This window comes from Benincasa hispida, chromosome 3 (genome assembly GCF_009727055.1).
Source record: "Benincasa hispida cultivar B227 chromosome 3, ASM972705v1, whole genome shotgun sequence".
Classification (NCBI taxonomy): domain Eukaryota; kingdom Viridiplantae; phylum Streptophyta; class Magnoliopsida; order Cucurbitales; family Cucurbitaceae; genus Benincasa; species Benincasa hispida.
Genome location: NC_052351.1, coordinates 62,795,758 through 62,806,556, shown reverse-complemented (window position 1 = coordinate 62,806,556; position 10,799 = coordinate 62,795,758).

The following is a 10,799-nucleotide window of genomic DNA, read 5'->3' as shown; positions in this document are numbered from 1 at the left end:
GATGAAGCGAAGAAGGCTATGTGATTGTTTGGAAAGCATTGGCAGTCTTTACACAAGGTACATGAGGCATGCGATACTCGGTAGTTGGGTGTTGAGGAAGGCTTAAGGCTTGGTTGATGATATTGTTAAGATTAAGCTATGAGTGGGCTAGAACTTTAAATTATATTTAATTTATTTTAAAATTAATTATAATTAATTAATTTGAAATTGGAAATTTAAGTTTTAGTGAAATAATCCAAGTTTTGAGTTTTCTTAGTGGATTTCTCCACATTTCAACACTTAGCCCAATTTTATAATGCATTTTGAAGTGTCAAAATGTTGAATGACTTAGTGCTTGCATAAGTAATCTAAATAAATACTTGATTTATCAGATTTTGATGCATGAAATTTTGAATATTTGAGAAAGAAAATTGTATAAAAAAATTCTCTAAAAAACCATCTCCAATCCACTCCCAATTCCTTCCCAATTCAGAGTTCCACCACTCAATCCAAGGTTTAGAATAGTAGAGAAGATACTTTTGGTGGTATAATAAAGAAATTGAAAGTCAATTTTATGGATATAGCAAGGAGTAAGTGGATATCTACAAAGGTTATAAAGCTGAAACCCTTTCTTTGAAATACTTGTTTTATATCATGCTTGTTACTCAAATTAAGTGTAATTAGAATGCTTGATGATTCTGTTAGCTTTCATTTTATGCATGTTTAATTTAACAATTAAATCATATATCACATGCATACTATAAAAGCAATTAATGGACCGAAATTGGACACCTATTTAAAAAAAAAACTAACTATTACAAGAAAAAATCCATTCAATTCAAAATAGGTGAACCGGGCCTTAAACCACTCGAACCAGACCAAAAACCGATCCAGATGAACCTAAACAGCTCGAACCGGAGAACCCACAAACTGAACCAGACCAGTAAACCACGAACTACGAGCGAACTGGGGCTGAACCACGTGAAATCTTCGTCTCAATGCATCGTGACGCTACGAAGATTTTCTTCGTTCACCATATCGCAGTGTTGCAACGTTAAGGCACAACATTGCAACACTGCAGTATAGTCGCCCACTGTACTGCTTCATAATTCTTCGAAACGCCATAAAAAATTTCCTTGTTTTCTCTAGAATTCGGTCGGGAATAACCATGAACTACTCAAGGACAAACAATACAGACACGATAGCGAATTTATGCCCCAAAACATGGGCCTTTACAAAATAAAGTAAAAATCTAAATGCCTAATCCTGTAAATTATCCATAATTGCAAACAACATTCATCAATATGATTATACATAATGCATGAGTGATTAAATCCCACCAAAAACTATAAAATTATTCCAAAATTTTGGAAAAAAATTGGTTTAAAAAACCCTTATCTGATACCAATTGAAGGAACTCTGTTAAAGGTCTTTGAGCGAAAGTGGGGATCAGACCAAATCCCAAAATTCATAGAACACAGAATTTTACAGAGAAAGAATAAATATATGCATCTAATGAATTTACTGCATGCTTACACTAAATTACAGATAATAATTTTGGGTTCAAGAACCCTTACCTTTCAAGACCGTTCTTCAATGGAAAAACCCTCGAACTCCAATTGGGCACCACCATGAAAGAGACCTTGGTATTGTCTGGGTGAGAATTCAGGAGGATGTGGGCTCTAGCTATTTTGGTTAGGGAATTATAGAGGAGCAAGGAGAGGAAGGGAAAGATTGGTGATTGGGAGAGATCGTTAGAATTTTCACAGAACTATTATGTAAAAACCACTCAAGGAAGAAAAACTAATCAATTTGTTCAACCCTTCTTCCCATTAATATAGTAGAGAGAGAGAAGGGGAGGGAGTTAATAATTATTTTCAAATAAATTAAAATAAATAAAATAAAATAATTTATTTATTTTAATAAAATATTTAATATATATTCATATAATAACTACCTTATTATATAATATAAAAAATAACTTATAATCTATAGTTTATATATATATATATATATATATATATATATATATAGTATTATTATATTATATAATTTATTATTAGTTAAAGAGAAGGAGTTACTCCCTCTCCCCGTTCTCTCAGTTAATTTACATGGGTTGTGAAAGATTGATGTGGTTGGAGATTCATTTTTTCCTTAATTCTCTCTGGAAAAAATTTACAGAGAAGAAAAGTTCTTCTCTTCCCTTTCCTCCTCTCCATCTCCTTCCCTCTTCTAAGTATTCAAGCAAAACCCACAACGCTTGCTTGAATCCTTTGTCCCAAGAGAATACAGAGGGTTCTTAAGTGGTGGTATCCCTATTTGGAGAAGGAGATCTATTCGTGATTTGTTCGAGGAATTATTGAAAATTTTTCTTCAAAGGTAAGGGTTTCTGAAACCCTAATTTTTCTCCTTTATTAATGCATGCTATAATTTAAGTAAATGCATATTGTGTTCTTATTTATTGTAAAACTTATATTAAATGAAAAATGAAAATTTGGGTTGATCTTACTTCTTCTCACGATTCTCTCTAGTTAAAGTTCCTTCATTTGGTTCTTTCGATTTCTAAAGGTCTAAATTCCTAGAAAAAATTGAGCCTCTCCTAAATCTTTCATTTGGAATTGGGTTACTAGCCAGTTTTTAATTTCAGTCAGTAAACCTACATCATTCCCAATGAGTAGGATATCGTCTACATACAACACTAGGAAAGCTATTGAATTGTTGATAATCTTCTTGTACACATAAGATTCATCAACATTTTGGTCAAAGCCATAAGATTTGATCGTAGTATCAAACCTTATATTCCAAGATCAAGAAGCTTACTTCAATCCATAAATGGATCGATTAAGCCTGCAAACTTTTTGTTCTTGACTTTGGGTTATGAATCCCTCAGGCGCAATGGAGAGGAGGATCCAGATAGTCTTGACTTTGGGTTATGAGCAGCCTTTAACAAAGGTAGTCTTGAGGTCCATTTGCCAAATCTCATAGTCCTAATATGGCGCAATGGAGAGGAGGATCCAGATAGACTTTAACATGGCAACAAGTGAGAAAGTCTCCTCATAGTCGACTCCCTCAATTTGAGTATAACTCTTTGCCACTAGTCTAGCCTTGAAGGTTTGCACTTTTTCATCAGCACCCTGTTTTCTCTTGTAAATCCATTTGTAACCTATAGGTTTAACCCCATCAAGTTGATCTACAAGATCCCAAACCGAATTGAAGTATATCAACTCCTTTTTGAGATCCATAACTTCAATCCACCCATCTTTGTCAACATTTTCCATTACCTTCTTGTAAGACAATGAATCCTTAACATTTTCATAAGCTACCATAGCTAAGATTTCCTTTAAACCCATATAATAGACAAGTGGGTTCACAACCCTCTCACTGCGTTAAGGCTCCCTCAACCTTTGAGGTCGATTTTATCTACTAGACGATCTAACTTCAACAACTCTTGTTGAGGTATTAGGTTCTTCAGAAAATCTTGTTGAAGGTTCAGTAGATTCCTTGGAAATTTCATACAACACAACCTTACTACGGGGCTTGCGCTCACTTATGTGGTTTTCTTTTAAAAAAGTAGCGTTTGTCGACACAAACACTTTATTTTCTTTAAATTCGAAGAAGTAGCTACCTCTCGTTCCTTTGGGGTAACCTACAAATAGGCATATTTTGAACGAGGTTCGAGTTTTTCAGGGTTTGCCTCAAGCACATGTGCTGGGCAACCCCAGATTCTGAAATGACGTAAACTAGCTTTACAACCATTCCATAACTTCAAAGGTGTTCTCGTCACACTTTTGGATGGAACACAGTTCAAAATATATGTTATAGTTTATACTCCAAAACCCCAAAACAAATCAGGTAAGGAAGCATAACCCATCATAGACCGAACCTTGTCCAACAAGGTTTGATTCTCCTTTTTGATACACCATTCGGCTGAGGTGTACCAGGTCCTGAGAGTTGGGATAATTCCATGCTCTATCAAATAGTTCTGGAATGTTAGATCCAAAACTCTCCACCTCGATCAAATTGAAATGTCTTAATTGTTCTATTTAATGCATTTTCAACTTTTGCCTTGAACTTTTTGAACTTTTGAATGGATTCAGACTTATGTTGTATTAAATAAACATACCCATATCTTGAATAATCATCAGTAAAGGTGATGAAATATTTAAACTCTCCTCTTGATTTTACATTCATCAACCCTCCTCTTAATTTTACATTCATCAGCCCATAGAGATCTGAATGTACTAGCTCTAAGGGTTCTTTGACCCTATGACCTTTTCCGATAAAAGGTATTTTAGTCATTTTTCCTTCAAGGCATGACTCATACACAGGTAAAGAATTTTTTTCTAACTCTCTTAGAAGTCTATTCTTCACCAACCTCTCAATCCTATTGAGATTGACGTTTCTTGATCTCAAGGGCCAAAGATGGGCATTTTCTTTAGGAGAAATTCTAAGTCTTTTATTTTGAGTTACCGCAGTTTTAAACATTTCAGTGTTATGAAAGGCTTTAGTTGCTAATGGTCTTAGCACATAAAGACTGTCTTCTAGTTCAGCAAAACAAATATTGACATCATTCTTTGAAATAAACACTTTATTTACAGAGAAATATATATAATAACTTTGATCTAATAAACACTATACAAAAATTAAGTTTCTTTTCAAACTAGGAACTACATAAACATTTTCTAGCAAAATATATTTGTTTTGTAAAGTTACATGGAGACCTCCCACTGCCACAACTGAGATGACGTGTCTAGTTCCAACTCGCATCATCATCTCATCAGCTTCTAGTTGCCGCCAGGAATTAATTACCTAAAATGAAGAACAAACGTGGTTAGTGGCACCCGAATCAATTATCTAGGTCGAATAATCATACTCCACTAAATAGGTTTCCAAAACAAGCAAATCATATTTATCTTGCTTGGCCTTATTCTTTTTCGCCAAGTATTTGGGATAGATCCTCTTCCAATGTCCCTTATGGTTGCAACTTTGGCTTTCTTACCCTTTTGGGTAGCAACTGATGGGTTAGCTTTCCCCTTTCCACCTTTCTTCTTCTTTCACTTTTTGGTGCTGGAAGAAGAAGGCATAGACTTTGTTCTAGAAGTCAAACCTCTGTGGAACTTCTTAGAGGATGAAGCAAAATTTGCTTCACCCTTCTATTCCTTTGTTTACATCAAGAACTAGAAGGTCTGTAGCTCGTTGAGCAAGGTGATCAGGTTGTAGTCAATCATGTTCATGATAAGATTTCTACAAGACTGTAGGAAACTTTCAGGTAAAGATTCCAGAATGAAGCTAACCTATCTGGCTTCATCGATGACGGGCTCATTCATCTCTGCCACGTTGAAGTGGACCATCATGTTGAGAATATGTTCTCAAAGAGATGCCTCTTCTTGCATATAGGCATTTAAGATCTGTTTGAGAGCGTCATGCCTAAGCAGTGCGGACGATTGTCTAAACATTTCCCTCAGGGACTCCATAATCTCACAGATCATGAGTATGGGCTCATGTGTCATGGCCAAGACTTCGGAAAGACTTGCCAAGATGTACACTCGGGCCTTCTCGTTTGCCCATGTACATCGCTAGTATGCGTCTCGAACATTTTGAGCAACATTTAGAGTTAGAATGGGAGGAAAGTCCTCCATTGGGACAAAACAGAGATCATTGATGGTTAAGATTGTGTTGATCATATTTTTTCAAGACGTGTAATTTTCACCCGTTAATTTGTCAGCCGCGAGTAAATTAAGAATTGTGGGAGTCATTATGAATAAGTTTTCTGAAACCATATAAATTACTTATATTATTCTATTTTCATTAAACCACTTAGAAAAACCAATCAGTTTTAGCAAAATAATTTAACGTATCCTAAGTGACATCTATTTTGCAATCATGTTTTAGTAAGGCAGGACAAAAGCCACCATAGGGGGATCAGATACCCCTTCACTGGAATGAGACAATCTCAACCAATAAACAGAACAACTCCTTGTTACATAACTATCAACCACCATTGTCGATCCATAAATTGTTAAACTTGTTTAACATTTCTTGAAAGTGTAACCCCTAATTCTAGATTCTAAAGTTCTGTCCCAATGAGCCAACCGTAGGAAAATATCGATTGGGACATGAAACTAAAGTAATCATATCCATTTCTTGAGTTTGAATAAAGTGTCATGCAATAATGCCATCGGTAGGGGGACACTCAAGATGCCACGAGGTCATGTATGAAACTTTACTTCAAACTAATGAGAGAGACCGAGGGAAGGGTTGTCACACATCCCGCTCCCAGTTACTATAAACACTCTATCCATTCACCTTGATATTGATCTGTACAAACACCATCCATAGGGGGACACTCAAGGTGCCTCAAGGCCGAGTATAAATCTCACAATGTGAACTTTTAGAGAGAAATGTGAAGAGGAAAAATGAAGTATCATATACTCCATTTTCCTCCCACTGAGAATTTTTCCTAGGATTAATTAACTTAGAAAAATCCGACTACTGATTTGAATTAAGTGAATGTTTAATTTGCCCAACAACATTTGTCTTTCGATTGTTAAAACAATTCTGATTAAGGTCTATTAAACAATTTAACAAACTTTAATCAAACATTACATGCTTGTAACAAATCTATTTAATTCAACTTTCTAGGTAAGTTCCCAGTTAGAGGTGTTACGTTTTTGTTAACTTAAATACCCAGCCTAGATAGAACTAGCCTTAGACAAAAGGTCCCTTATAGATACATTTGTTACAATATTAATCTTTTAATCAAGAATCAGTTTAATCCTATTAAATCAATTAAAAGATTAAATTTAAATATCTAATCTCATTAGAAAAATGATCTTAGGTGTATCTGAATCATGTTTTAAAATAATTTCAAAAGATGATTTTAACCTAAGGTTTGCGTGCAATTCTAGATTATTGATTTTAATTTTTAATATCATATTGTTATAACCATTATAAATAAATGAAACAAATTAAACATACATTGCATGTTTTGATATACTTTAGTGAATTATAACATTTATAAATTAGCTAAGATAGTGTCACGCTTCATGCAATTTCATTTCATTAATAACATATATAACATTTATATAATTAGGTAATGAAACATACTATAGCAGGCATCCATACATATATTAAACCATATATTATAACAATTATAATATCAATTATGCATGGATATGCTATTAATGCATGCATTCATATATTATAACATTTATAATATGAAGCATGAAATTAAATGCATAACCTATGATGGGATTTTATCCTATATGACATACATTATGACATATAATAATAAAATTAATGTTGGAAATGTCCTAAAACTCGCAGTTCGTAAATTTTGGAAATGTATTCTATTTATCGATAAAAGTATTGTTGAAGTTTTTTTTTTTAAAGTATTATTGAAATTGCATGCTGTTATAAAATCCAATAAACGAACCCATGACTATAGTATGAAAACTTTAACTCTATGTAAAGACATAAAAGAGGATCAAGTTATAGTATATAGCCTATAAGTATATGGATGAGATTGGGTACCTTATCTTGGGGACACTATGAATGTGGCCCACATTGTATATTGATACAAACGATGTGATCCCAAAGTTGTTCATGTGGAGACATGCGAGTGGATGCATCCTATGCAAAAGATGTTTACAAAAGACTGGACCACGAAATAGTCACTTTTCTTTATAACGACCGTTTACTGTTAAAACTGACTATTTCAATTCGATGACCTAGGGTAATTCGATCTTAATCCTGAGCTAACTATGAACTTCTGTTTATTCGAGGTTATCATTTGATCTACATAGGTGGGAGTAGATCCACAACACTGCTCAATAAGCCTCTCATTTTGGGTATAAAACTAGATAGATAGCTAGGGACATAGTCCTACAAAATGACATTCATTACTACCTAATTTAGGGTTAGCTGATAAGTTGTTCTCTTAAGTACTGATTCCTGGTCTTGAACAAAGGGGCCCTGCCCTCTCAAGATAGAGAGGGACATGGTTTATTAGTTGTTTAATAGAGGATCAATGGTGACTTAAGGAACAAGATGTATTTACGGTAATTTTGACCTAGCTGTAAATACGAACAACCTGTGAATGATCAACTTACTGATTATGATTAAATCAAGTGGATAGAAATATATCTACAGTGAGAATAGTGCAATTATCAAGCTATAGTGATATGTCTCGGTAGTTAACGAATATTGATTAATTCGAATTAAAGAGTTTAACCAATTAATCTCAAATCGTTGGAGCTCATGATCTGGAGGTCCATAAGGTACCTCTACTAGCTCGTAAAAGATTAAATCTTGGATTAAAATATTGAGTGAATTTGAAATGTTCAAATTCAACTTTTAGGGTTTGGATAATTATATTTGATATAATTAACGTTTAAGTTTATTGAAATTAAACGTAATTGGAGAGTTCAAAATATTTAAATAATGATTTAAATATTGATTACAGGAATAAGGATTCATGTTTGAGTTAGGTGTTTTATTAATTTAATATTTGATATTAAATTATTAATTAATTAAAGTTTTTTAATTAATTAAATTAAAATTATCTTCAAATTGAAAAGGAAATTCAATTTTTTGAAATTGAATTTAAATTATATTTAATTTATTTTAAAATTAATTATAATTAATTGATTTGGAATTCAAAATTTAAGTAGTGGAAAAATCCAAGTTTTGAGTTTTCTTAGTGGATTTCTCCACATTTCAACACCTAGCCCACTTCTATAATGCATTTTGAAGTGTCAAAATGTTGAATGACTTAGTGCTTGCATGAGTAATCTGAATAAATACTCAATTTATCATATTTATCAACTAAATCATATATCACATGCATAATATAAAAGCAATTAATGGACCGAAATCGGACACTTATTTAAAAAAGACTAACTATTACAAGAAAAAGTTCCATCCGATTCAAAACAGGTGAATCAGGCCTTGAACTGCTCGAACCAGACCAGAAACCAATACAGATGAACCTACACAGCTCGAACCGGAGAACCCACAAATTAAACCAGACCAACAAACCACGAACTACGAGCGAACTGTGGCTGAACTACGTGAAATCTCCGTCTCAGTGCGTCGTGACACTACAAAATTTTCTCCGTTCACCACATCGCAACGTCGCAATGCTAGGGCACAACGTTGCAACGCTGCAATACAGTTGCCCACTGCACTACTTCAAAATTCTTTGAAACGCCATGGAAAATTGCATCGTTTTCTCTAGAATTCGGTCGGGAACAACCATGAACGACTCAAGGAAAAACAATATAGACACAATAGCAAATTTATGCCCCAAAACATGGGCCTTTACAAAATAAAGTAAAAACCTAAATGCCTAATCCTATAAATTATCCATAAATGCAAACAAAATTCATCAACATTCATGATATGATTATACAGAATGCATGAATGATTAAATCCCTCCGAAAAATATTAAATTATTCCAAAATTTTGGAAATTTTTTTTTCAAAAAACCCTACTCTGTTATTAATGGAAGGAACTCTGTTAAAGGTTTTTAATAGAAAGTAGGGATCAGACCAAATCCCAAAATTCACAGAACACGGAATTTTATAGAGAAAGAATAAATATATGCATTTAATGAATTTATTGCATGCTTACACTAAATTACAAAGAATAATTTTGGGTTCAAGAACCCTTAACTTTCAAGACCGTTCTTCAATGGAAAAACCCTCGAACTCAATTAGGCACCACTATGAAGAAGACCTTGCTATTTTGGTTAGGAATTATAGACGAGCAAGGAGAGGAAGAGAAAGATTGGTGATTGGGAGAGATCGTTAAATTTTCATAGAACTATTATGTAAAAACCAATCAAGGAAGAAAAACCAATCAATTTGTTCAACCCCTCTTCCCACTAATGTAGTGGAGAGAAAGAAGGGGGGCGGAGTTAATAATTATTTTCAAATAAATTAAAATAAATAANCTATATGTTATATAAAAAATAACTTATAACCTATAGTGTTTCTATATTGTATAAAATACAATATAACCTGTAGTTTCTATTCTCTCATCAATGACATTTAATATAAATCCCATTTCTATTAAATTTAATTATATGGATCCAATTTCATGTAATTAATATTTGAATCATATTCAAATATTTATTTCCTCTCAAATAAATTTTATATTGTAATGTATCAAATACATTATAGTAATTATATCATATATAATTAAAAATAAAATAATTATATCACATATATTCAAATATTTATTTCCTCTCAAATATATTTTATATTATGATTTAACATACACTGAAGCATCATACCTAATGATGGCTTAAAGGATCCATTGGCCTTTAAATAGGCAATGGAGGATGTAGATGGAGACTAATGGATAAAAGTCATGGACCTTGAAATAGAGTCTATGTACTTCAATTCAGTCTGGAAACTTGTAGATCAACCAGATCGGGTAAAACTTATTTGTTGTAAGTGGATCTATAAGAGAAAACGAAACCAAGTTGATAAGGTACAGACCTACAAAACTAAACTAGTGGCAAAAAGATTTACCCAAAGAGACGGGGTAGACTATGAGGAAACCTTCACTCCTGTTGCCATGATCAAGTCTATTAGAATAGTTTTATCCATTGTCTCATTTTATGATTATGAAATATGGTAAATGGATGGCAAGACAGCCTTTCTGAATGACTATCTTGAAGAAAGTATCTACATGTTTCAACCAGAAGGGTTCATTGAACAGGGTCAAAAGTTTTGCAAACTTAAAAGATCCATTTATGGGTTAAAACAAGAATCTCGATCATGGAATATAAGATTTGAAACTGTGATTAAATC